Source organism: Protopterus annectens, chromosome 16.part0 (assembly GCF_019279795.1).
Source record: "Protopterus annectens isolate FY-2018-M chromosome 16.part0, PAN1.0, whole genome shotgun sequence".
NCBI lineage: Eukaryota > Metazoa > Chordata > Ceratodontiformes > Protopteridae > Protopterus > Protopterus annectens.
In genome coordinates, this window is record NC_056750.1 from 99,921,718 (window position 1) to 99,948,540 (window position 26,823).

Sequence of the window (26,823 nt, forward strand, 5' to 3'; positions counted from 1 at the left end):
TGTGAGCCTGTACTGCAATGTTACTTTAAATATTTCATGCAGTTTTGAACTCTGTCACTGTGAATATATATTCTTTTATTATTTATTAAATATATTTAAACCGTTCATTGTGGTTGATCTGTGTAGAGATATTCAAGTTTTGAGAGTACTTGCATATTTTATTTCGTGACACTGTGTGGGTCACTCCTAATAGCCTTGCTCTTGGTTAAATTACCATTTGTGTTAATAAGAATATTACACAGTAAGACTGGACACCCTTTAAGGGCCTTAAGGTAGCTAACAGGAGTGAGTGGTGGCAGTGAAAACTACCTTAATGTTTGGGCAGAAGGGGGCATAGCTAGTAAACCTGTGCCAGCCTTGCCCAGGTGTGTGTGTGTGTGTGTGTGTGTGTGTGTGTGTGTGTGTGTGTGTGTGTGTGTTTAAATCAAACCTCAGTGTGTATGTGTCAGCTACTTGGACAGGGACACAAAGCACTGGTTGGACAGAGAGGGTGCTGGAAGTCTTGGCTTGGTAGCTCAACTGATCTCTCAACACTAAAGCTGTGCCAGTGGGGAGTCTTACTGGGGATCTTTAATAACAGGAAGAAAACAGCTCTGGACTGACTGTGGTCTCTGAGTGCTCTTAAGGGAAATTGCATTTGATGCAGAGAGCTACAACTGAAATACTGTGTGTGTACCTGTTAACCTCTCACTGAACGTCCCCCACCAGTGGTGAAGATTGAGGCTCCTTAATTACTGGCACTCAGTGGTGGGTTGTCACAATGCCATCTTCTAGGCCATCACTGCCAAATGGCACAGAAGGTATGACCTTGTACTCCCTTATTTGTAGATGCACCACACTACTGTGGTGTTGTCCATAACCACAAGAAGAGGACCTAGCATCCATAAGTGGTGAAGGACTTTCAAGGCTTGGATCACTGCTCACATTTATTGATACTTATCTGCTTCCATGCATACTTGGGCCTCCAAGTGGCTTGCACTGGCATGCCAAAAGACACAGCTCCCCAAGCAAGTCGGACGAATCTGTCTGGACAAATAACATCACAAGAGGTAGGAAGAAAGGTAATCTTCGACTGATACTCAACTGTGCTCTCACCAATGTAATTTTCATCTGATGAAGGTCAGCAATGGCAACTGGGATTCCAGGCAAAGTAGGTGCTGGTTTCCAACAATTTCATGCATAGCACTGAATTTCCTTCATGTGGAGGTGGGCCAGTGGTACCATGAAAATCATGGACACCACCAGTCCTAGAATTTTTAGGAAATGTCTTGCCAAGGTGACGTTCCTCCTGGAGAATTACTGAAACATCATCTAGTAGGACAAGATCCTGTCTTTGGGAAAAAGAGACATTCTTTTGTTCATTTCACTTAAGCTCCGCAGGAAGATGAGGGTAGCAAGTGCGACTTCCAAAGGTTGAACTTGAACCTTAGTTTGGTGAGTAAGGTCAAAACCTTCTGTAGTGATTCCAAACACCTGGAAGCAGACACTGCATGGATCAGCAAGTCATCCAAGCAAGGAAAGATGCGAATGCCAAGAATCCAGCAATGAACCACTGCAGGAGCAAAACTTTGCTAAACACTTAAGAAGCAGTGATAGCCAGAAGGGCAATGGAGAGAACTAAAACTGTGAACCAGAAAGAACAATTCTCAGATATCTCCTGAATCAATGAGCAATGGAGATATGATTATATAAAAAGTACAGTTTTGTACCTACCATAAATGTAGATGTTCGAGGATCCACATTGCTGCAGTCCTAACTATTGGGTAGTCCGCTGTCCAGTCGGCCCGAATACCAAAGTATATGGCTGACGTCGGTCAGGGCGCATTAGAATGACGTCAGTACGTCAGGGTACTAATGCGCATGACCGACGTCATATCCTCAGTCTTTTCTTGCCCCAGATGTCAGAAGACCCTGAAAAGATAAGGCCAAAAACTCCCAAAATACCTGCACCAAAAATATATATACAATATATACACAATTAGCAGAATATAACCTCACCTACACAACCACCCCTAAACACAGAGGGGAAGGAGGGAGGGTAAATTGGACTGCAGCAATGTGGATCCTCGAACATCTACATTTATGGTAGGTACAAAACTGTACTATGTTCTTCATTCCACATTGCTGCAGTCCTAACTATTGGGTAGAATCCCAAAGCAGAGGTAAGGGAGGCTGGCAAATCATAAGGAAGCAGGAACTGACAACATGCCTTGCAAAATAGCTGTGGCAAAACCAGCCCTAGACTTAGAGTAGAGAGGAAGGTGATAATGCTTAGAGAAAGTATGCACTGAACTCCAAGTAGCTGCCTCCAAAATATCCTTAGTTGCCACCCCTTAGAAATGCTGTGGAAGTGGCAGTAGCCCTAGTGGAATGAGGCCTAATCCCAGCTGGAATCTCCTTGCCATGATGGGAATAACAAAATGTAATGCAACACCCAATCCACCTAGAAATAGTTTGTTTTGACACAGGCTTGCCCTTTGAAGTCAAAGCAAAAGAAACAAACAACTGCTGAGACTGCCTAAAATCCTTAGTCCTGCTCAAATAATAACGCAATAGCCTGTGTACATCTAAAGTGTGCAAAATCTTTTCCCCTTTATTTTGGGGATCTGCATAAAAGGTAGGCAAATGAATAGTTTGGTTTAAAGCCACACTAGAAACCACCTTGGGCATAAAGGAAGGATTAGTGCGTAAAGATACCCTATCCTTATGAAAAATCAAAAAAGGCCTCACTGCCATAAGGGCCTGCAACTCAGAAACCCTTCTTGCAGAAGTAATGGCCAACAAAAAAGCAGTCTTCCATGACAAGTATTTCAATTCAGCAGTAGCCGCAGGCTCAAAAGGTTGTAGAGTAAGTTTCTCCAACACAAAATTGAGATCCCAAGCAGGAGTAGGAGCTCTACGTGGGGGTCTTATATTCTTTGCCCCTCTAAGAAATTGCTTGAACAAAGGATGCGAAAACAATGGTGGGTCACAATCATAGTGAGCTGAAATTGCTGCAGCATGAATCTTAATGGAAGAGAAAGACAAACCTTTGTCCAGTAACTCAGTAAGATATTGAAGAGCCACACTCAAATTTGGCTCAGTAATCTCCAAATTGTTTGCTGCACTCCAAAACAAAAATCTCTTCCATTTTTCTGCGTACACTTTCCTTGTACTAGGTCTTCTGGCTTCCATAATCACATTTAAAACTTGTTGAGGAAGCTGAGACCTGCTATCTTTCAAAACAGAATATGCCAGGCTGTTAGATGTAGAGAGTGAAGCTTGACATTGAGCAGATGACCGTCCTCTGAGACAACAGGTGTGGAATCAAGGGTAAAGGCCATGGAGGCTTCCTTACCAGACTCCTCAGTAATGGGTACCAGTGCTGCCGAGGCCAATCTGGAGCTATTAAAATCATCCTTGGCTTGTCTTGTCCGACCTTTAGAAGCACCTTTGGAAGAAGAGGCAGAGGTGGAAAGGCATACACATGAAGATTTTTCCAACTGAAAGAAAGAGCATCCACTTTCCAAGCTGTGTGATGAAATCCTTTCGTGCAAAACTTTGGCAGCTGGTAGTTTAGTGGAGAAGCGAACAGATCTATGTCTGGAGTTCCCCATGACACTGTCAATTTTTGAAATACATGAAGATCCAGTTTCCACTCGTGGGGATCCATGATTTGTCTGCTTAATACATCTGCTAAGGAGTTCTGTGCTCCCGGCAGAAACCTTGCCTGAAGAGTTAGTTGCAGACTGAGCGCAGTCTCCCATAAAATCATTGCTTGTCTGCACAATGGGTAAGAATGTGTTCCCCCTTGTTTGTTGATGTACCACATGACAGTTGTGTTGTCTGTTAGAATCAACACCTGCCCTGGAAGAAGTAACTCCTTGAAAGCAATTAATGCAAACTGAACTGCTAACATCTCTTTCATGTTGATATGTAGATGCTGTAGTCTGGCAGGCCACTTGTCTTGTATCCACTTTCCATTTAGATGAGCTCCCCAAGCAACATCTGAGGCATCTGTCGTTAGAATCTGACTTGCCTCTGGCCGGGTCACAGAGAGTCCCTTGTTTAGGTGACATTCCTGAGCCCACCACAAAAATTCCTTTTGAATGCAAGGTATTATTTGAATGACAGTGTCCAAATCCTGGCAGTGCTGTGTCCACAGATTTTTGAGATACCATTGTAGCTTCCTCATATGCAGTTTGGCATTGGGAAGCACCAGAATACAAGATGCCATGAACCCTAAGGCTTGAAGGACTGTCCTTGCAGTCAGCCCGGACTGAAGAGATAGATGATGGAAGTAACTGGAAAGATTCTTTTGTTTGTCCGGGGTTAAAAGGCCATCTGGGCTGCTGTATTCAGTCTCACACCCAGAAAGCACATGTCTTGAGAGGGTACTAGACTGGACTTTATTTCGTTCACAGAATACCCTAGGCATCTTAGCACTGCTATGACATATTCCAGATGCTGTAGAAGATCTTCTTTTCTTGAGCCAGAATCAGGCAGTCGTCCAAGTAAGGATAGATTTGGATTCCTTTTAGCCTGAAGTAAGCTATCACTGGAGCCAGAACCTTTGTGAATACTCTGGGCAGTAGATAAGCCAAAGGGCAATGCAGAGAACTGATAATGAGAATTTCCAGCTCGAAAACGCAGATACTTCCTGCAACTTAGTCTGATTGGCACATGAAGGTAAGCTTCCTTGAGATCTAAAGTTACCATCCAGTGATCTTTGCCCAGCAGAGGTAAAAGCTGTTGTAACGTCAACATTTTGAACTTGGGAATGTCCAGATAAGTGTTGAGGATAGATAAATCCAGAATTGGTCTCCACGTGTTCCCCTTCTTTGGTACTAGGAACAGGCGAGAATAAAATCCTAGGCCCCTTTCCGGCACAGGAACTGACTGAATGGCCCCTATTTGGAGCAACAGAGAAATTTGCTTGTGAGCCTCTGTCCTTTGAAGAGGAGGAACGTCTGGCATGCCTTTGAAAGGAGGCAAGGTATGGAAATAAAACCTGTAACCGTGGTGAATAATATCCAGAACCCATCTGTCTTGGGTAATTAAATCCCAATTTTCTTTGAAAAGAGACAGCCTTCCTCCCAAAGGTGCTGCCAGGCGAGAATGTACTGGCAGCTGAAAAGGTAGGTCATTGGGTCTGCTTACGAAAGGACTGACCCCTGCCCTCACCAGAAGTCTGAGCAGGGGAACTCCTGTCCTAGGCCTAAAAGAACCCTGAGCTCTGCCCCTACCACGTCTAGACCTACCCCTAGACTGGGAATCATAAGCAGGATAAGTCCATCCCTTAGTAGGCCAATTTCTACTAAACTTCGGAGGCTGCACCTGCAAAAAATCTTTAACAGTTTGCATAGACTTAGCCTTGTCCTCCATTTTCTTCAAAACTGCTTCCACAGGCGAACCAAACAACACATCAGACTGTAAAGGAGCATCCAAAATCCTTGTCTTAACATGCACAGCTAAATTCTGATCTCTCAGCCAGGCGTGCCTACGAAGAACAGAACCAGTGGCAGCCACCCTGGAGGAGGCCTGCACAGCATCAAAACCACACTGCAAGGAATGCTTACCTACCTGTTCAGACACATGAACTAAATCCTGCAACTCTTTACACTCAATACCTTCAGCCAGAGCATCCACCTTAGATTTCAACAGTGAAAGAAGATAATTCTGATATTTTAACATGTGAAACTGACAATTCAACGCCCTCATGGCTAAAGTGGAAGAAGTATACACTTTCTTTCCCCATCTATCCAAAGCCCTTGCCTCTTTATCAGGAGGGACAGGATTTTTAACAACTGAGGCCTTCACACCTTTAGGCCCCTGAGAGACAATTTCTGGGTCTGCCCTAGGACTCTTAAAAAGATACTTATGAGCTTCAGGCACCCTATAATACCTATCCGGTTTAACTGGGGCAGGAGGCAAAGAATCAAGATTCAGGGAAGCCTCTGCAAACACATCTTCCACCACATTCAAAACAGGAGGTATAGCTAAAGGCCTATGCTGGGGTAAAAACAAGAATTCCCTAAGCCTTTTCCTGGAATCAGAGAAATCTTGACCTTCCCATTTAAAATGCTCCCTCATGGAATGCAGAGTCTCTGAAAATGAAAAATCCTCAAGAGGAGAAGCAGAAGGAGTAGAATCATCCTCATCAGAATCAGAATAAGGAGGGTACTCCTGCAAGTCTTCAGCCGAAGACTCCGAAGCCTCCGAGCATTGCTCAAAACTCTCAAACTCAGGTTCCACCCTAGGCCTCTTATCAGGAGGGGGCATAGAACCCCTAATCATAGTAATCAAATCCTCTGCCATTTTAAGCATATGTTTCTTAGGCAAAGATCCTGAAGTAGTAGGAGAAACCCCCACAGAAGCTAAACTTGGCCTGCCCCTCAAAGAAGCCTTGGAAACTGAAGGAGAGGCTCTAACCACCTTAGGAAGAGAGGGAAGAACAGCCACCTGAGAAGCCCCCTCAGCCTGGCCTACTTCCTGAGAGGATACATCCTGTAACAGTAAAGTCTCTTCCTGAGACTCCAAAGAGACACCTGGCAAAACCTCCGGCTCCACTGAGCCTTCCAAAGAACCGACGTCTGGGACTGTCGGTTCCTCCACCCTAGGCTTTGCTGCTTTATCTTTGCGTTTTTTAGCCGAAGCCGGCGTCGGAGCATCCGACGGCATTTTATAATTACAACGCTTCCCAAACACTAACCTGGCACAGTCTAACCTTCTCTTAATAGTGCGTTTGTTAAATCTAGCACAAGAGCGGCATCCAACAACGCCGTGCTCAGGCCCTAAACAAGGTATACACAAAGTATGGTAATCCCTATGAGGTATCTGTTTCCCACAAGAAATACAGTTATTCACTTTTTCTGACATCCGGTTAAATACTGAGGCAAGAAAAACCAAAATATTCCCAACGGGTACTTAGCCAACTTTGATTCGGTCTGAAACTCTGACTTCAGAAACTTTCAGAACGCCAACCTGCACTCGCAAAATTGCTTCTGCATCGGACCATGCGGCAAAAAAGACTGAGGATATGACGTCGGTCATGCGCATTAGTACCCTGACGTACTGACGTCAGTCTAATGCGCCCTGACCGACGTCAGCCATATACTTTGGTATTCGGGCTGACTGGACAGCGGACTACCCAATAGTTAGGACTGCAGCAATGTGGAATGAAGAACATCTCCTTGAAGGCTGTATGTGAAGCCAAAGCGCTAAGGTCTATTAAACTGGATTTTTGTTAATACATTTATGTGACGGTTTTATTGTTGTTTCATTTTCTTTTTTTTTTTACAAGTTTGGTAGTTTTTATGAGATATGATTATGCCTCATTCAAGTCCAAGGTCACCATGAAGTAGTGATACAGCAAATGATGAAGTATTGTCTGCAGGGTGAGCATTGTAAACTTGGGGACCTTGACAAAAGTATTCAGAAAGTTCTGTAATTGTGCTAAATGACCTCAAATAAGCATAACCCCCAAAGGAAAAAAAACTGCAAAATCAGCTATTTTTTCTGTCAAAACTTTGAAATTAAGCTTTTAATCAACACAAAACAAAAAAACTGATGCAATACACTTACAGCTCTGGAAACACGAGGTAATGAGAGGAAATGTACTAAAATGGCCGTAGTAAATCCACTAACTATTTCTGATCATGCACCCATAAAAAACTAAGATAGAATGGAGGCAATTGAAGGAAAACTCCACCCTAGAACTAAAAAAAAATCTTTTTTTTTTCATTCTATCTTTGTTTCCTGACCTATTTTAACACCTCAAAATCACTCTAAGTGCTTTATTTGTAATTTTAGCCTGTTTTCCACAACATGGCTACCAATGGGGCTTGATGTATCAACATGATCTTGTTCTTCCTCACTCCTTTCTCTTTCCTATAATGTATTTCAGGTTTGCATAACTCTTTCTTTCTGGTGGAAACCAGCACCTACTTTGCCTGGAAACAAGCTCGGAGACAAACATAAATGAGTTTGATCAGAGACATAAAAGCAGTCCTTTCAAGATGACACTGACTCACACAAATCCCATATATCAGTGGCATGGGAATTCAGTTACCTCCTCTGGCATGAGTCACACAAAGCAGACTTGAAATGCATTATCGGAAAGAGAAAGGGTTAAGGAAGAACGAGATCATGTTGATACATCAAGTCCCACTGGTAGCCATGTTGCAGAAAACAGGCTACAATTACAAATAAAGCACTTAAGAGTGTTAAAATGGGTCAGGAAATAATAGATGAAATAAAAAGAAAAAAAAGATTTTTTTTTTTTAGTTCTAGGGTGGAGTTTTCCTTTAAGTAAAAAGTAAGACACTGCTACTTTCCCACCTACCTGTTAAAAAAACTGAGGAATTTAAGGAAGGAGTAGTGGAAAAGATTTGACAGTTAATAGGAAAGAGAAATATCTTCATAAGTTATAGCTAGTGACTGGGATAAAAGGAAAATGGAGTTTAAAAATAAGATCGAAATAAAAGAGAAAGAGATATGGTTAAGAAGTAATAGAAATTACTTAGATGGGCTGACAAAGGTAAAAGTATTGCAGAATAAGGCAAATTTCATAGAACAAAAGGAGGAGCAAATGCAGAGTGCTAAAGAGAAAAAAGAGCGTATCTGGATAATATGGATGAGGTTAGAAAGACTGCAGTTCAGCAACTATTTCTGATAAGAACTCGACAGCACAAAAACTTTTAGCACAATGGCTTACACATCAGAATGTTGAATGGGTTGTCATCAAACTTAGGAAACCTACAACAAGAAAAATAACCAGGGATCCTGTAGAGATTTGAGAGAGATTAAAATTTTATGAAAATCTGTATAAAGCAGATAATAAATGTGGAAATCAAGACCGCGCACAAATGGAAATATTTGTGGAAGACTTAATTATGCCAAGGTTACAGGTAGACTAGGCTCAACAACTAACAGTTAAGATAGGAGGTGATGAGAAAAAAAAGAGTGACATATAATCAGTTTTCAGGAAAGTCGCCAGGAACACACTGTATTCCAGTGGAAGTTTGGAAAAAGGAGGAAAAAAGTGATAAAGATCTATAAGATTTTGTTTAACAGTATTTTAAAAGGAGAGGAAGCACCAACATCTTGGAAGAAAGTTGTGGTGGGCTGTGTTATCTAAAGATGGCAAAGACCCTTCAGACCCAACTTTTTATACACCCATTTCAATTTTAAACCATGATTATAAAGTGTTTATGTCTATACTAGCTAAAAGAATGGCAAAGGTGTTGCCAAAATTGATAGATATGGATCAGTGTGGTTTTGTCAAGGGGAGTGAAACATTTGACATTAACAGAAAACCATGATCAAGGGGGAAGCAGAATGTAAGAAAATACCTGTTGTTGATGGGTCTTGATGCCCTGATACAACAAGGTTAATTACAAGGTGGTATGAAGGACTGGAGGTAATAAAGTGGGAAGGTTCCTCTCAGATACACTGTGTTTGAACAAAGGAACCAGGCAGAGGTGTCCTCTTTCCCCTTTATTTGCCTTATATTTAGAGCCACTAGGAAAAAAAAACTAAGAACTAGAACTCAAAAACACAAGGATATAACTGGTATGATAATCAAGAAAAGATGTCTTTTTCTGCAGATGATACTGTTTTGTACCCGATAAATCCAGAAAAGGACAACTCAATGTTGTGGAACATTTAGAGACAGTTTCAAGTCTTTCTGGGATATAAAATTAATGAAGACAAGAAAAGAAGTTGTGCCTTACCATGACATTCCATTTGTGTTGTCAATCTTCATCTATTCTTGATCTGTGGGTTACGGTTCTGATCCACGGAACCCATCCGGCCGTTATACAGCTCGCGTCAGCCAAAAATCTCTCAAGCTGCAAGTCTACCCACAATGCCCCTCTCCACATTCCCTCAGATCAAGTCTGCAATCAGACAGAAGAAGACTTTGTAAAATATAAGTCAGAAACTTTGCACAAGGTATTCCCTAACTATAAGAACCCAGGACAGGATGTCACTCCACCAGAAGTCTAAAGAGGGGGGCAGGCAGGAGGGACGCAAGAATAGATGAAAACTGACAACATAGATGTTCAGGTAAGATATAACTTCTTTGCTGATGTTGACAACCTTCATCTGTTCTTGACCTGTGGGATAAAGTCCCCAGCTACCTTAGATCCTGGGTGGCCCTATGGAAGAATATTCCGGAGGACCACAGAACCAAAGGAGGCTCTCCCCCTGGATACCATATCCAATTTGTAATGAGTAATAAAGATATGGGGACTATCCCACTTTGCAGTTGTACAAATTTCTGACATGAAAGCTTTGTAATGAAAAACAGTTGACATCGCCATAGACCTGGTGGAATGTGCCTTGACTGGCATAGGGAGCTTCATCTTAGGTTTTGTGTAAATGAAAGATATGCAGTTGTTTAACCACTTGGACAGAGTCACCTTGGATTCAGGTTTACCCAAAGTTGCACTTGCAAAGGATATAATAACTGATCTGATCGTCTAAATTGTTTAGTTCTATCAAGACAGAACCGCAATTGCCTGTGTATGTCCAGAAGGTGCAGGTAATACTGGCTTTTATTTGACAAATTTGGGAAGAATACAGGCAAATCTATGGCCTAGTTGATACTGCTCTCTGATATCACTTTAAGAAGGAAAGTAGCTTTTGTTCTGAGTGACACTCTGTCCCTATGGAAAAATAAATAAGGAGCTTTATAACTTGAAGCCTGTAATTCGGATACTCGCCTCACAGAAGTGACAGCTATTAGAAATGATGTCTTTCGAGAAAGGAATTTTAAGTCACAACTTGCTGCAGGTTCAAACGGAAATGAGAAAGTGACTGTAACACAAGTCAGGTCCCATGCTGGAAGAGGGTCATTAAAAGGGGCCTTCAAGTGGATTGTACCCTTAAGAAAAACCTTACAAAGTCTGTGAGAAATTAAGGGTTGGTCGCCGATACCATTATGGAAATTTGAGATTGCTGCCAAAGTATCCTTAATAGTAGAAGCAGAAGTTCCTATACTAAAGTGGGCAGCTAGAAACTCCAGAATTTTCTCTACTGGCGCTGAAAAGAGGTTCAGACCATTGTCAGAAGCCCAAACAGAAAATGTCTTCCATTTACTAAGGTAGAGATTCTTGGTGGATGGTTTATGGGATGCCAACAAAATGGGTCATACAGGGGAAGGAGTATCCTTATGTCTGGAGACTACTGGAATTGGAGAAACCAAGCAGTCATCTTGAGAGTCTGAAGACTGGGGTGCACTAGTCCCTGGAGGTGGGACAAGAGATCTTGAACTGGATTCAGAGTCCATGGGCAGTGCAGTAGATGAGGCCAGCAGAAGGGAAACCATATCTGTCGAGGCAAGTAAGGAGCAATGAGGATAATTTTGCTTCTCAAACAAGCTGCTTTCTTGAGAAAAAGAGGGATTAGAGGGAAGGAGGGAAGCCATAAAGGAGACCCGGGGGCCAATCGTTGAGAACATCCCCTGGAGGACTTCCCCTGAGGGGGAATCAGGTCAAAGTAGCTTCTGCACTTGTTGTTCAGGGGGTGAAGCAAATAGGCTGCAGCAAAGCTGGCCCCAGCGAAGAAAGATCTCCTTATCAACTCTGGAGTTCAGAGACCACTCATGAGGCAAGAGGATGCATCTGCTTAATTTGTCTGCAATCACGTTTGAACTCCCCAGGATATGTATTGCTATCAGAAAGTGGTAGGAAGTTACAGCCCATTGCCACACTCGAAGGGCTTCCGACACAAAGGGTAGGACTTGGTTCCTCCGTTTGTTTATGTACCACACTACTGACATGTTGTCTGACTGTACAGCTATCATTCCTTGAGGTAAGGTAGAGTGAAACCCTTGCAATGCCAGAAGCACTGCTTTTAGCTCTAGAACACTGATATGCAAACAGACCTCAGAGGGGGACCAAGTGCCTTGGACTGTCTTCATGAGATAATGCTCCCCCCACCCTATCTGGGATGCATCCGTGGTCACTATGGCCTTAGGATAAGGGGAACAAAGGGGCAGCCTAGAGGAAGCACCTCTGTGTGCATCCACCAGAATAGGTCATCCTTGCATTGACTGGAAATGAAAATTGGATGATTCAAGGGATGGGTTAAGAAAATCCACTGATCCGCAACTAACCACTGGAGAAGTCTAACATGAAATCTTGTCAATGGGACCAGTGTGATAGCTGCTGCCATGGAACCCAATGCCATCAGAATTAGATAAGCAGGAATTTTGTTTGAGTGATGGAGAGAGGACCTGTGACTGAATTTTCTGCAACATGTGTAGTGGGAGCGATGTTATATAAAAAACAGTGTTGAGACCAGCTCCGATAAACTCCATTTCCTGAGAAGGGGTCAGTTGAGTTTTCGCAGTAGTTACTGTGATGCCTAATTGAGTTCTAGAATATAGTCCATAGTCTGAAGAAATAGATGCCTGGTGGGAGTGGTGAGGAGCCAGTCATCTAAATAAGGAAACACTCTGCATCTGTGCAGCCTCAAATGTGCTGTGACTGTTGCCATACAGTTGGTGAACACCCTGGTGGCTGTCGTGAGACCAAAGGGCAGCACTCTGAATTGGAAATGACTGGCTCCCATCCAAAAGCAGAGAAACTTTCTCGAGTGTTTGTCCACTTTTATGTGGTAATACGCGTCTTGAAAGTCGATAGAGAAAGATGATTGTGCTCTAAGGGCGGAATTGACTAAACCGTGACCATCCGGAATTTTACTTGTTGGATGAACTTGTTTAGAATACTGAGATCCAAAACTGGTCTCCAGTCCCCTGCCTTTTTTTTTGGCACTAAAAAGAATCTTGAGTAAAAACCAGATCCTAACTGGTCTGGTGGAACTTCTTGGATGACTTTTTTTCCAGCAGCTTTTGTATTTCTATTGCTGCTTGAATTCTCTGACTGGGTAAAACGTTGGGGAGTCTTACTGGGGTTTTTGGGTGAAGGGGATTAGATAACCTCTGGAAATGATCCTTAGAACCCAGACACCGGTGGTAATGCATCACCAGGCATTTGGGTGTAAGGAAAATCTTCCCCTGACTGCTTCCATAAGTAAGCAATCAGGGCCCCTTTCAGGAGTGCTTTTAGGGGTGACCAGAGAATGAATCACTGGAGCCCTGATCCTGTGGACCACTCCTGCCTCTGGGACAGTGTCTTTCAGTATAACCCCCCTGCCCCAAGGAGAATCTGAGCCATGTGTGTCCTGGAAAGGCTTTTGGAATTTCTTGAACCACATCTTAGCACTCCTTTGATACCTGGAATAGGATCTTTAAGGAGTGGAAAGATGTACGCCGACAGCAGACTAAGTCTTTCCATCCTTTTCACACCTGGACAGAGATTCCATCACTTTGGGACCAAACAAAGAGGATCCATCAAAGGGGGCATTGACGAAGGAAAACTTGAATGTTTCCACAAACTTGCGCAGGCGCATCCAAGCGTATCTTCGAACAGCAACACTTGAAGCTACTGACCGGGTCGCCCCTTCGGCTGCGTGCGCAATGAGCCTCATGGACGACTTTAAGACAGACTCCAGGGTAGCTAGCTGGACCCCCTCAGCGACAGTTCCCTCCAGGGTATCTGACATCTCCGTGACCAAATCAACTTTGGTGCCTAATGAAGTGCCAGAAAGTTTAAGGACCTGATGGAATAGGTCGATGATGCATAGACCCACTTCCCAAATCTGTCCATTGCCCTGAACCCCCGGCTTGGGGGATGGATGGTAGAACTTTCCTCAGCTAGTTCTTTTTTTTACTGGGGCCGCTACCACCATGGCATGTACTACTAAGCCCTTAGCCCAATGCAGTTGGTCTTCTGGAGATGTAAGGATTTTGTCAGATCTCCATGGCTCCACAGAGTCAGGAGGGATTCCGGCATGTAGCTCGCGAGACATATGCCTGCGAGCTACATCGCCGAAACCAAACGGCTGCATCGGCACTTTGCCGTAGTGCAAAGTGCCTGAAAAGCACAGCCGCTGCAACGAAACTCTATGGACGAGCAGCTGCAGCCGTACGGGCTGTGTAATGCATTCCTTCTTCCCGTGCAAGGAATGCATTTATTTAATTATTTATTTATTGTGATGTCAGACTGACAACACAATAAATAAATAATTAAATAAATGCATTCCTTGCACGGGAAGAAGGAATGCGTTACACAGCCCGTACGGCTGCAGCTGCTCGTCCATAGAGTATCGTTGCAGCGGCTGTGCTTTTCAGGCACTTTGCACTACGGCAAAGTGCCGATGCAGCCGTTTGGTTTCGGCGATGTAGCTCGCAGGCATATGTCTCGCGAGCTACACGCCGGAATCCGTCAGGAGCCTTCCAAGCCCGCTGAGCAATTAATTTAATTAAATCGTCAGCAGGCGGGGTCACCCAGGAGGTGGATGGGTGACACCAAAGGCCTGCAAGTACACAGATTCCTCCGAAGATGGGTCTTTGGACTTCCAATCACCACTCTGTTTCAGATTCTCTAGAATGTCTCCAAAGGAGATGTCTCCAGGGGATGATTGTGGGGAACCCTCCTGTCATCGAAATCTGTGTCCTCTTTGATGGATTCTTCAGGAGAATCAAGGTGTTTCCTCTTACACAATCTCTTCCAAAGGAGCTCCTCAGTGGGAACATCTGAGGAGAACCCGGAAGAGGGTGTGCCTTTAGAAGGCAAGTCTTGCAACTGTGGTGTGCACTGCCTGGGGGTAAAGGTTGGTGGCTGAACTGAAATACCTGGGGTTCCAAGGGAAGACTCAATAATACAGGAGCCACATGAGACGATATGTGGCTAAGTCTCTCTACAGCTTGCAAGGCAAGACCACCTGAGGAGGGATGGGAGCCCAGAACAGAGACCAACAAACTTGCAACTGGGGTCACACCCCGCCCCAAGATTCCCACCTGACATCGGAACAGAGGACAGATCTCCAGCCGAAGCAGCCAGAAGAGACATGGTCGGCCCTATACAAAAACTTGGACCCAGCTCGAATCCCTGGGGCCTGACAGGGCAGACATGGTCCTGGGGATCCGACAATGCCAAAGGCACCAAGGGAGCCAGAGCTACACCCAGAGCCAATGACAGAAGTGTTGTCGGCGCCGAAGCCATCGGTACCTGGGACGTCAAAGTACAGATCTCCAAGGCCTGCACTGAGGTTAGAGGAAGAGAATAAGTAGGGGTGGATGGAGAAAAACCCTCTGCACCAGAAGAGAGAGGGGCTTGAGAAGTGGACGGGAGATCCTGGGCTGTCAAGATATGATTCACCAACCTAATATCGACCTCAGAAAGACTTCTGGCGAAGCACGTGGATAACTCAGAAGGCGACACAGGTCTGTCCAGGAATGGACTAGGGATCTGGACATGGAACAGGTCCACAAATGAGGAATAGGTATACCTGGGTTCCGTAGATACCAGTAATTTTGGCACCATCTGCTGCACTGGGGAAATGGGCACAGAAATAGGAGGAGTGACAGTCAGCACCAACATCGGAGTCATGGTCAAGATTGAAGCAAAGATAGTGGAACTTGAAATAGTTGTCGTGGCCGGTGTAGAAGGCACCGGTAAAGCTTTCGGTGCCAAAGATTTAGACTGCTCAGAAAGTCTAGGAGTCAGCTTTTAGTTCCAAAGATGAACCCAGACGCATGTTTATGCTTTTTGACAATCGGTGCTGATGGAGATGTTGGACCGAGCTAGATGATTTTGATCCGGAGGCCGGAGATGACTGGTCGGCCTTGGACAAGGCTTTTTCATAAGGGGCTTTAAAAAGCCCTTTGAGAATCAATTTGTTCTTCCTCTCTGCCACAGTTCCATTACTGAAACCCTGGCAGATGGAACAGTCCACACTCAAATGGCAAACACCCATACAGTAAATACAAGATTCATGGTTATCTGAGTTAGGTGTTTTCCTGCCGGACTCTACACATTGTTTAAATCCCATAGTGGAGCTTTTCAGTTTTTCTGCTGCATTCCTTGGCAAACAGACAGGAAAGGCAGAAAGAGAGAGAAAAAGGAACGTTTGAAATAGATACTCAGTTCCCTAGGGGAAAGAAGGGAAAATCTACCAACAATGGTAGACAGACTACTAACAGTAGAGAGAGAGAGGCTACCAACAATGGTATGGAGAATTTACCAATGGTAAGAAAAATAAAGGATTAAGAGTTGAACAGAAGGATAATAACAATAAAAATATACTTTGCTACAAGACAGATGGCTGACACGTCTTGTAAGAATGGCAAACGAGATCTGGGGTAATGTGGAGAGGAGCATTGTGGGAGGATTTGCAGCTCGAGAGATTTTTGGCTGACAAGAGGTATATAATGGCCAGACTGGCTCTGAGGACTAGAACCGTAACCCACAGGTCAAGAATAGATCAAGACTGACAACATCAGATCAGAGGCTATTGCTGTAAATTATGTACCCACACATGAATTGGTTCAGCAATACCAATATTTATGGGGACATGATAAGATAAAGTATTCAAGATTACGGATTAAAAAGGCTTCTGCTATTGCAGATAAGGATGAAACTTATTTATGGACATGGATATTAAGACAAAAACAGTGATAATGTTTTAGTCCCTTCAGTCTTGTATATGGGTCAAGCATAGTTTTATCAGCCTAAGGAGAAGTTGAGGACAATAATAAAGAATTGAAGGAATTTATCTGGGAGGGAAAGAATTAATTGGGATAAGCTGATACTGCCAACACAGCAAGGTGGTTTAGGTTTACCTGACTTGAAAGGATATTTTACAGCCACTCAGTTAAGGCTCATATATATAACAAATGCATGTGGTTATAATTCAATGTGGAAAGTGATAATGAAGCAAGAGGAAAGTTCAAGAAATATAGAGGGAGTGGGATTTTGGATGCAGATCATGAAGGACAATAACAACTATACAAAATATTACATTCATAATGTAGTAGAAACTATTCGAAAAAATAAGCCAATAAGAGAAAGGAGAAATGAGACTTTGTCAACAGGGATGACTTCAGGTAGGGATACATAAAGTAGGTAAAAGGGGGGACTGGAATTTACTGGAGAAACCTGGCAAAGGAACCAAGATATTGGGAGTAAATAAATCAAGGAGGAAAGGTAATAGACTGGAATGAGGCCAACAAGATATCCGGATCGCAGATTAGAGCTTGCCTTCGCTAACAGGGCTTGATCTCAGAGTACAGGCAAACACAAAGGAGATAGGAGGGTTTTAAGGGAAAGACCTTCTCTGAAAGAGCTTTAGTTGAATCTAGAACAGAAGCAGCAGTTAAAAAAGGGATAATTAGTTGAGCTTATAAAATACTGCATGATAACTATAAGAATCAATCAGAGGAGGCTAGAAATGATTGGGAAGAAAGACTGCAAAAGCAATTTACAAGAAAACAATGGGAAGAAATACGTATGGCTCCCAAGTATGCAATCAAGTCCAGAAGGTTTAGAATCTTTGCTTGGAAGTGTTTGCATAGGCACTGCTATACCCCAAGAGGACTTCCAAATGTTGGAGGTGTGATGAAGGAAGAAAGAAGTAATTGGGAACATATGTTTTGGGAGTGTAATGAGTTGGCAGATTTAAAAAATTCCCTACAAAGTACCTCTGAGAAGCACTGGGTGAGAAAATGGATGTCAGTAAGGAAATTACTCTTTTTGAGCTGGGATACAGAATTTGAATTACCTAGACATAATAAGGCCTTATTAAGTTTAATGCTGTTGCCTGCCAAAAAAGCAATTACTAGAAAACAGAAATCAAAGTGTACACCAACTGTATTTGAGGTACTGAATAATATAAAGCAAATAAAATAACTTTAAAAGGGATGTTTAGATAAAGGAAGGGGCAAATTGCATACAAGTAAACGGACACTGTAGGAATAATACAGGCATAATAATGTTCAGGGGGAGGAGTGAAGTTTAAGGGGAGGCAGGAATTCAGCATTTTTTGTAATTGTTAAACTGATGATAGTAGCAAAGAAAATATATGTGATGTACACTATATTTAAATGGAAAATGTTAAAGTGGTTTGTTTTCTTTTCTGTTAATGAATGTTTGCCTATGTCTTAAGTGATAAAAGGTGTTTAAAAAAAAACGGGTTTAGTACAGAAGCTCAGTTAAACATTCACAGATGCCCATAAAAACACATTCAGGGTTAAAAATACCCAGAAACTAGCAATCATATAATAGTTGACAGTGTAAGCCTTATGGTGCTAGTCAAAGAAAAAACCCTGAGTGCATTCAAAACATCAGAAAAACACAGTTCAAGCAGTAGAAAACACTAGCCAAGTATTCAGAGAAAAAGCAGAGGGATAAAAAAAAACAAAGGGCTTCTTATCTGAGCTCTGCAGCTGAAGAGATCCAAAGTAGTAGTCTTCCAAGAGATTCTCTTACTATGGCACTAGAAAACTGGAAGGGTCCTGTCTGTAGGTCTGCAAGGCAGTCCCTGTGCTGCCAAGTGATTGGTCCATCTTATCCACAGACAGGCAGTGGAAGGGACTCCGAGCTTGAGTGTTCTGCCAGAGGACAGCAGTGTACTACTTACCAGAATGCAAGTAAGGCAGTGTACCTGCTGAAAATGATCACACCAGTACAAATGTTTAATATGCTTTTCTGGCACCCTTATACAGGGTCCAACCTCACACTTTTAGTCTGTCCAGATTAAGCTCCTGCCTCAATAAATAATTGGTTTTGCTTTAAATATATTTCATCTGCTTTATATATATTTCATCAGTCTAAACCTAGTTGTTAAAAGTATACAAATCAACAGAAAATTAAGCACAACAATAACACAAATTTTCCCCATTAGAGAATAACCATGCATTCAGACTACAAATAATTGCTAAGCTGAAGAGAAGCCAGCTGGACAATACGGAAAATGGTCTTAAATTAGAACAGTATTCAGAATTATAAATTTATAGTTTCAGATGCTACAACCCACAGGACAAAAAATACTATGTGGGGGGAAAAAAAGAAAATAAATAAAACACATTAATTTCAAATTCTCCAGTGAGCATAAACCATGGAGAAGGCACCATAAAACAACCATGAAATGAATAAAACCTCCAATGCATAACAAAGAAAGATGCCAAACTCTGATCATAACAGATTTATTTATTTTATTTATTTATTGGCATTTGTTGTCCGGAAAAGTTCAATGGGCAAAAAAAAAATCTTCAGTGGTGACCTGGGGAGAAAAGCTCCACAGTTACAGAAGCAAAACACCAAGTAGCAAACATATTATACAGTTAAAGTACAAACTTGGGGAGTAAGACTCCGGAGTTAAAAAAGGCAAAATATTACAGAAGCAAACCGCAAACAAAATGGCATACAAATTTATATGCATACAGAAAAATCACAGGTAAACTATACCATACTAAAGTAGGCTACATGGTAAAGGACAAGAAATAAATTATTTCCAGTCAGTGGGGTAGACTGACATCAGAGGTGTTAGGAGGCAAGGATTCTAAGGAGAAATAAGTTATAGGATTAAGGGGGGCTTACAGTGTACTTCATATGTACAGCTTAGATTTTATAAAAAGTAGGTTTTTATGCAGTTTTAAAGGGCTTCAGGGAGTCTAGTTGGGTGATGGAAGAGGGGAGGGTATTTAACCACATTTCATTATTTGAAGCAAATATACACACTGGCTAGGCTACTTTTTTCCCTGGAAGTAATACCATCAAATGCAGAGATGTCAAAGTGCCCTGAGTGCTTGGCATGCAGAAGGGCTTACAGAGAGCCTTTCTTAATCTTTTCTTACAAGCCAGTCTTCTGTATAAGAATAGGGAGCTGGCAAGTTAGAATGTGCTACAAAATGATGCCTGTGGTGGCAGGACAGGTAGCTTTTATCCTTCTAAGTTGGGAACTGCTGATTGAGAGCCCAGTGTCTGTTATTCTTAAAGTGTATTAGTTCTGGTTTAAGCACTTGGGCTTCAAGCCAGTTATTTTACATTAAGAAGGTTCGTGGTCTGCAGTCTTGTGGGAGAAGAGGCTGGACTCTGCCCTTCTGAGCTGGGAATTTCTGGTTAGAGGTTTAAAGTGCCTGAATATTGGAAAAGTATCTTACTGAAATTGGTACACCTTGTTTGCTGTAGCATAAGCTAGATCCAGGCCTGCTGAATCTAGCTTTGTTTATATGCTTGTTGTTTGTTTGCTTGTTATTTCCCTGGAACGCTAATTCCACCTAATACGCAGCTTCTCAGTGCTTCTGTGGATCACTAGTGATATCTGCATTGCTTACTGTACTTATTTCCTTGTTTCACTTGAAAGAAAGTTACTGTTTGTCGTTTTTGCATTTAAGTTACCTGTAACACATTGCACTTAAGTTACCTGGCACTTGCTCACTAAAGCAATTATATAAGTCAGCACTAAAAATTAAAAGCACTACACCATCACTCCCCACTGGCCCTTGTTTTCAATTATTAAGGAATTCCCAATATTATTCTAGCATGTCCAAAGGTCAGTTGTCAATCTCCTCTCCGGTCCAGCTGGTGAAACTGGGAATCTTGAGGCAATGTTACAACTGCCTCATGTACACAGACAACCCTCTCCTCCTCCCAACAAATTCCAACACATGTGAGAGATGCAACCATATAGCCAAACTGGAGGCTAAGCTCTCTCAACTCAGTACTGGCATAACCAGTCAGGAGGAGAAGGAAACCACACTCACTACAATTCCAGTCTCAGATAGACCTACCACGACAGCAAACCAAACACATAATCACACAAAAACATACTCGGAGGCTCTAAATAAAGATCTGCCTAAGCAGCAGAGACCTCCAAAGCAGACACCCAAGCAACCGCTACCCCAAAACAAAACACATTCAACACATATCTCACAAAGCCAGTGTGCCGAACAGTCACAGCCCTTAAGACTAAACAACACACGTGATACACTTGTAATAGGTGACTCTATCGTCAGGCACACTGACGTCCCGCTCACCAGGCTGAACAAGGAGAGGGTCACGGTGAGGAGCCTGTCGGGCCCTAGGATCCGCCACATAACACAAGCACTCAGGTCACTCCAAGGCAAGTACAAGTATGACTCTGTCATTATCCATGCTGGTGTGAATGACCTGAGACGTACCTCCCTGGACTACATGAAAAGAGACATAAAGGAGCTCTCTGAGCATGTAGCCCAGGCCGGTATGACCCTGACCTTGAGTAGCATCTTACCCTCACCAAGAATGATGCCACAATATGAAGACAAGATGATCAATTTCAACAACTGGCTTAAGTACTGGTGTCATTCAAAGGGGATCCAATGCCTGTCAGCTTGGGATGATATGCTCGACAAGCCACGATGCTTCGCTAGGGACGGCTTGCACCTGTCACCCTGGGCTTTGGATATTGGCAAAGGCTCTTGCTACCCCCATAGTGCCTTTTTTAGGCAAGGCTTAAAAGACAAACCCACCTCCATAGGTATCACAAGGGATAAGAAACTAAGAGTAATCCTACTCAACGCCAGAAGTCTAAACCTCAAGATGCACGCACTCGAAACTCTCCTTAGCATGGAGAACATCAATATCTGTGCAGTAACAGAAACCTGGTACAAGGCTCCCGAGAGCACCCCAGCACTACCAGGTTATACCTCATACCATGCTTTTCGGCCCCAAAACTTGGACCGAACCACAAAAGGAGGGTGAGTATCGATATTCATCAAAGATACCCACACCTCCAGGTTGGTGGCAAAGCACGAAGCATCAGAGACTATCCATGTGCAACTAACAGTGGGTAAAACTGCCTTCCAGTTTATAGCCTGCTACAGACCACCCTCCCAAACCCAGGAACCCCACTCGGCCTTCCTGAGAACACTGGAAAATATGAAGGTTTCTCCAAACACCATTATATTGGGCGACTTCAACTACCCAAACAAAGACTGGGAGCATTACTCTAGCAACAACAGTTGTCACAGAAACACAGAACTTTAATGAAGCTTTCGGGCTCTCAACCCTTCATCAGCATTACACAATATACAATTTACATCATTTAAATAGAGGAACAGTTAAAATCACATGATCAACCAGCCAATGAATTTTAAAAAGTTTTTTAAAAGGGAAATGTTTAAAACATGAGAATATATGCAAACAGTGTGTTGTGCATAATGTATTACTTAAATAATATTTTATAAGTTATTTAATTGGCGTTTAACTAGTATTGGTTTTATACTAGTAGTGTTATTTAATCCTGGTGGAGTTTCAGCCTGTAGTCTTATTATCCACTCTAGTTCTCTTGTTTCTACAAGGTTATTTATATCGCCCCCCCTCATACCCACTTGTATTGCATCTATACATCTGAATCTAAAAGTATGTGTATTGAACTCATATATATGCTTATATAGGGCATTGGTCTGTATTTGTCTGTTTATTTCAGACCTATGTTAAATTATATGGTCTTTCAACCTCCGTATAGTCTTCCCTACATAAAATGCTTGACAATTCACACAAGTGGCAAGGTAGATAATTTTTGTGGTGTTACAATTTGCATTGACATGAAAATAAAATTTCTTATGTGTTGTGGGGTGTATAAAAATATTGTCCCCTTCAAAAATATCAGCACAGCAGGTGCAGTTATAACATTTATAGGTCCCTTTATTACTGTAACCAACATTGTGCCTTATGTCAAAATCCTTATAACACAACATGTTTTTCATAGATTGGTTATTTCTGTAAGCAAAACTAGGTCTGGATCCTACTATAACACTTAACTCTGGCATAGCCATAAGTATAGGCCAATTTTTATGTATTATGTTACTAATTTAATTAGAATAACCTGAGAAGGTTGTTGTATATCTTAATATTGTTTCCTTCTTTTTAATAGGCATTAAATTACCATGATTTGCATCTATATTCTCTTCTAAAAATATTGGTTTGTAGCTTGTTTTCCTACCCTCAGCTATCATATCAATATTTTTCTGTATAATAATTTCGGAATATCCACTTCTTAAAAATTCAGCTTTCATTATAGATGTCTCATTCAAATATACCTGCTCTTCTGCTGTTAATCTACTTATTCTGATTAATTGTGACTTAATTATGCTTTTAAACACATGTGGGGGGTGCATACTATTACTATCTAGATATCTTATTGTATGCACATCTTTTTTATGTACCATAGTGTGTATTACTTCATCCTTTTTATACATTTTCACATCTAAGAATACAATCTCATTTGATGATGAACACATTTTAAAGTTAAAAAATTTTGTAGTGTTATTGATATATGTGACAAACAAAAGAAGATCTTCCTCAGCACCATCTCATATGAAAAAACAATCATCTACAAATCTAACATAGCTTTTCACATGTATATTCAGTGCATGTTTGTTACTCAAAATATATTCCTTCTCCCATTGAAACAATACTAGATTCGCAAAAGTATTTGCAACAGATGTACCCATGGCAACTCCTGTTAGTTGTTTATATGGTGTGCCATCAAAAATAAAAATATTGTTTGTTAGTACTAAGTGAAGGAGAGAACATAGATTTTCCACGTCTCGAGGGTGTTTGTTGGTACTAGACAATAATAACCTTCAATGGCTTCTACTCCATAGCCAATAGCCTGTCAGCTTGGGATGATATGCTCGACAAGCCACGATGCTTCGCTAGGGACGGCTTGCACCTGTCACCCCTGGGCTTTCGGATATTGGCAAAGGCTCTTGCTAGCCCCATAGTGCCTTTTTTAGGCAAGGCTTAAAAGACAAACCCACCTCCATAGGTATCACAAGGGATAAGAAACTAAGAGTAATCCTACTCAACGCCAGAAGTCTAAACCTCAAGATGCACGCACTCGAAACTCTCCTTAGCATGGAGAATATCGATATCTGTGCAGTAACAGAAACCTGGTACAAGGCTCCCGAGAGCACCCCAGCACTACCAGGTTATACCTCATACCATGCTTTTCGGCCCCAAAACTTGGACTGAACCACAAAAGGAGGGTGAGTATCGATATTCATCAAAGATACCCACACCTCCAGGTTGGTGGCAAAGCACGAAGCATCAGAGACTATCCATGTGCAACTAACAGTGGGTAAAACTGCCTTCCAGTTTATAGCCTGCTACAGACCACCCTCCCAAACCCAGGAACCCCACTCGGCCTTCCTGAGAACACTGGAAAATATGAAGGTTTCTCCAAACACCATTATATTGGGCGACTTCAACTACCCAAACATAGACTGGGAGCATTACTCTAGCTCCAACACCTAGCCCAAAGGTTCCTAGAATTTATAAACTCAAATGCTATGGAACAACTTGTTACCACTCCCACAAGAGGAGAAAACATACTGGACCTGATCATCACCAACATGGGGACTCTATGCTCCAGACCAGAAGTGTATCCCTCACTGGTAAGATCAGACCATAAACTAATCTCACTGGATATTCACATCCCGACCCCACCCCCTGCCCAGAAAACCACAGTGAAAAACTTCTCTAAAGCAAATTTCACACTCCTCAAAACTGAGGTGGAATCCTTCAAAGCCCCCGGGCCTGTGGAAAATACGGCCCAGACCACAGAATCTTTTATAAACATATTCTATGAACACCTTCTGGAATGCATGGATCATGCGATCCCAAATAAAACCAAGACCCAATCCTCCAAAGGCAGACGTCCTGTCTGGTGGACCCCAGCCATAAACAAACTATACAATAGAAGGAGGAAGCTACTAAATGATAGAGCAAAATCCCAAAAAGGGAAGGCATCACTGATCAGTATTAGCAAAAAACTACGGGCACTCATAAAATTGTCTAAGGCCAGCTTTGAGAGAAAAACTGCACAGGACACTAAGGATAATCACAAGGCTTTCTTTAGTTATGTTAGGAACCTGGGTGGGAATTCCCAGATATGCTCAGAATTAGTCCAAAATGACAAAAAATACACTGAACCCACAGACATTGCCAACATCCTAGCTGACAGGTTCAGGGCAAACTTCTCCACCCCCTCCCCACCAAAAGGGCAAATATCTATCTCAGCAAAGTGCTGCCCCCCTGACATCTCAGATGCTCAGGTAAGAGCCGCCCTCTCCAAAGCAAAAAACACAGCATCAATGGGACCAGACGGTGTCCCGGGCTGCGTCCTACATGAACTCCAAGAAGAGCTAAACCCAAACATAAAACTACTGTTCAATCTCAGCCTTACTACAGGATATGTGCCCAAAGAGTGGCGTACAGCAACAGTGGTACCTCTCCATAAAGGTGGTGCCTCAACGGATCCTGGAAACTATCGCCCCATAAGCCTGAGTAGCTTGGTCTGCAAAGCTATGGAAAGGATCATCATGGACCTCATAAATAAAGATATTGGGGACCTACAGACACTGGATCCTACCCAGTTCGGCTTTGTTAAGGGCAGATCCTGCCTCTTAAACCTGGTTGATTTCTTTGAAACAGTCACCAAGGCCATTGACGAGGGGAAGGTGGTCCACACAGCCTACCTGGACCTCGCAAAAGCCTTCGAAACAATACCCCACTCGGGCATTATAGATAAGCTCACCAGCTTAAATATAAACCCCTATGTCACTAGACGGATTGCAAACTGGCTCAAGGACAGAACCCACATGTTTAGAATTGCTGGAGCCATGTCAGACTCCAAACCAGTTACATGTGGTGTCCCACAAGGCTCAGTCCTGGGACCTCTCTTGTTCGGTATATATTTCTCGAAGGTACAGGCCAACACGGAAGGACTGTGGCTGACCAAGTTTGCAGATGACTGCAAACTGGGCGCCATAATCGACTCTCCAGCCGACACAAGCATCCTCCAAAAGGGCCTCATAGAAACAGACAACTGGTGCCAGAGCCATGGCCTCAAGCTAAATGCCAAAAAGTGTATAGTCATCCCCTTTGGCAAAAACAAAGTGCCCACAAATTACCACATAGGTGGTAATCCATTAAGTACAGAAGAAATAATTAGGGACCCAAGTTGATAGCAATCTCTCATTTGACAACCACGTAGCCAAAGTGGTTAGAAAAACATTTTATATAGCCCACCTAATCATGAAGGGATTCACATCTAGATCAGGGGAGATCATCGTGCCACTTTACTCATCCCTCATCAGGCCCATAATTGAGTACAATGCCCCTTTTGGGATGTACCTTACCAGACACCTGCAGCAACTGGAAAGACCCCAAAAGTACCTCACCAAGACGATCAAAGGGCTCAAACAGATGCCATATGCTGCACGGTTAAAGAAACTCCAGCTCTACTCAGTGGCTCACCGCCTGTTCAGAGGCGATCTGTGCCTGACGTATAAAGCCATGCCAACCCAGAATTAATGGACATGCTGCACCTCAGAAAATCCAAATGCCATCGAGCTACGCGCTCGAGAGACTTGAACCTCAGCACTGAAATAAATAGGACATGCTGGAGGGACAGATTCATAACCCAGAGGCTCCCTTCACTCTGGAATAAAATCCCAGTCCAGGTTAGGCAGAGTCCCTCATTGACTCTCTTCAAGAGGAATCTTGATGAGTGGATGGGAGATCGTAGGTTTACCCCGGGTATCACTTCTGTGTCACTGTTAGACAGAGGCACAGTATACTAACCTTGAAAAAGGGCATAGCAAAATAAAATTTAAAATGGGTGGCGAAAGCCAAACACATTCTGGCTAGGCTTATAAATGCCCTAGGGCAGATAGCCTAGTATGAACTTATGAACCTATGCAGCCATTCTAGAAAAGAAACAGGGACTCAGATCTATCCTAAGGGTCATTTCTCTGATAACAGATATGGATTAGCCAGTGAAGTCCCCCCTTAACAGCACCTCCTGTACACATGCAGCCAATTCTTCCTTACCTTGAATGAGCTCATACTGGTTCCAGGAGTTTTCGCTGCTTGAAGTGGCCGGCAAAGGCTACAAGAAAAAAAATAACCAGTCAGAAGGGATAATGAACAAGACCTGCCTCTTTTC

The 26,823-nt window shown here is 42.7% G+C and overlaps 1 protein-coding gene across 1 annotated transcript in view; it reads right to left on the bottom strand.

Annotated features, from left to right (window-relative positions):
• The window catches only part of FAM53C (family with sequence similarity 53 member C), a 1,140,347-nt gene extending 1,113,579 nt beyond the window's left edge, over positions 1-26,768 (bottom strand). The window contains exon 1 of the mRNA XM_044058427.1: positions 26,709-26,768. The gene's annotated coding sequence lies outside the window, so the exon portion shown is untranslated. The remainder of the gene's footprint in view (positions 1-26,708) is intronic.
• Between the last annotated feature and the right edge of the window lie 55 nt (positions 26,769-26,823).